Source organism: Hyaena hyaena, unplaced genomic scaffold (assembly GCF_003009895.1).
Source record: "Hyaena hyaena isolate Hyena2069 unplaced genomic scaffold, ASM300989v1 scaffold_3, whole genome shotgun sequence".
Classification (NCBI taxonomy): Eukaryota; Metazoa; Chordata; class Mammalia; order Carnivora; family Hyaenidae; genus Hyaena; species Hyaena hyaena.
Window position 1 is genome coordinate 9,205,634 of NW_024080635.1, and position 1,862 is coordinate 9,207,495.

Sequence of the window (1,862 nt, forward strand, 5' to 3'; positions counted from 1 at the left end):
GTATTTATTGAGCACGTACCACAGGCCAGGTCCTGTGCCAAAATCCTGGCATCTGTTATCTCAGTAGAGCCCTAATACTATGAAAGCCTGTCTCATATAATGATTAAAGCTGAGGGCCTGATGCCTCAGTTCAAATCCAAGTACTACCAATTTCTAGCAAGGTGGCCTTGGACAAGTTTCTTAATCCTTCTTTGTCTCACTTTCCTCAACTGTGAAATGGGAAGAATAATAGGTAGGTTACTATATAAAAATAATAGGCACGATTTATTGAGTGCCTACAGTGCTCCTTGTGCACATTTTCTTGTTTATGCTTCATTCCCATTTTATAAATGCAGTAAAGAAATGTTCATATTGTTAGAGAAGATTTCATAAAGAGGGGACCCTTCAGCAGACTCCCAAAAGATGGGCTCGTGTGGAATAGGAGGCTAAGGAAGGGGAGATGTAATGAGGCCTCTTGGGAGAGATGGAGCAGAGCAAAGGAAGGTCAAAAGGTCACACCAGGTGGAGGAAAGAACAGGAACAGAGACTGGGAGGTCTGCACTGCTCAGTGGGATCTCTGGGTTCAGGGAGAAGAATGAGAGCCAGGAATATGGGATATCAGGAAGAAGGGAAAAGAAGGATGCCAAAATGGGGTGGGCGGGCATACAGAGAAGTCTTGTGCTGACCTTGAGGTTCCTGCTGGACACCTCACAACGTGCTCCCTGGACCATCTGCATTAGATACAGGGAGCTTGTTAACAGTGGGTTCCTGGGCCCCAATTCAGATCCATTAAATCAGATCTCTGGTGGTGAGACCCAGGAATCTGCATTTAAACAAGCCTCTCAATCTAACATTTGGGAACCACTATATTAGCATATTGCTCTCCCTGTGTCCCTGAACCCATAGACACCTCTTAGCAGGCTCATTGACCTCCTCTACATCTGGCATGCCCTTCCCTACCTTCCTTTAAGGCTATGCTCTTTCCCATCTCCTCCATCTTACATTGGGACAGGAAGTTTACCTCAGTGGACATAGGCTTTGAAATCAGAAACAGCCAGAATTGAATCCTAGTTCTGCCATTTATCAGCTGTGTGATCTAGGGCAAGTCACCTAACCTCTCTGTGTTCCAATTTCTTCATCTATTAAATGGAGTTGTCAGTATCTAAGCTATGGGATTTTTGTGGGGATTAAATGAGGTGGTAATTATAAAATGCTTTGCACAGGAGCATCTGGGTATCTCAGTTAGTTAAGCATCCAACTCTTGATTTTGGCTCAGGTCATGATCTCATGGTTTGTGAGATAGAGCCCTACATCAGGCTGTACACTGACAATGTGGAACCTGCTTGGGATTCTCTCTCTCCCTCTCTCTCTCTCTGCCCTTCTCTCTCTCTCTCTCTCTCTCTCTCAATAAAAAAAAGTGCTTTGCACAGTGTCTGGCACATAAGTGCTCAGTAAAATGTCATCTGTTACTGTTTGAGAGCTTTGAGCCAATTACAAAAGAAGCTGAAAAGCCACCTACTCAGAGGCCTTCCCTATCTAGAACAAAAGTTCGATAAACCTTCTAAAACATAGCTTTATTGAGACATAACTCATACACCAAATAATTCACCCAATGAAAGTATACAATATGATGCCCTTTAGTATATTCAGGGTTATAGGCCCATCAACACCATCAGTTCATGACCCCAAAAAGAAACCCTGTACCCTTTAGCCAACACTCCCTAGCCTCCCTGGGCCGAGACAGTCACTAATCTGTTGTCTGTCTCTATAGATGCCTATTCTGGATGTGTCACATGCATGGAATCACACAATCTGTGCTCTTTCGTGGCTGGCTTGCTGTTTGTGTGTTCGTTTTTTGAGCGAGAGCTAAACAGAGTGTGAGT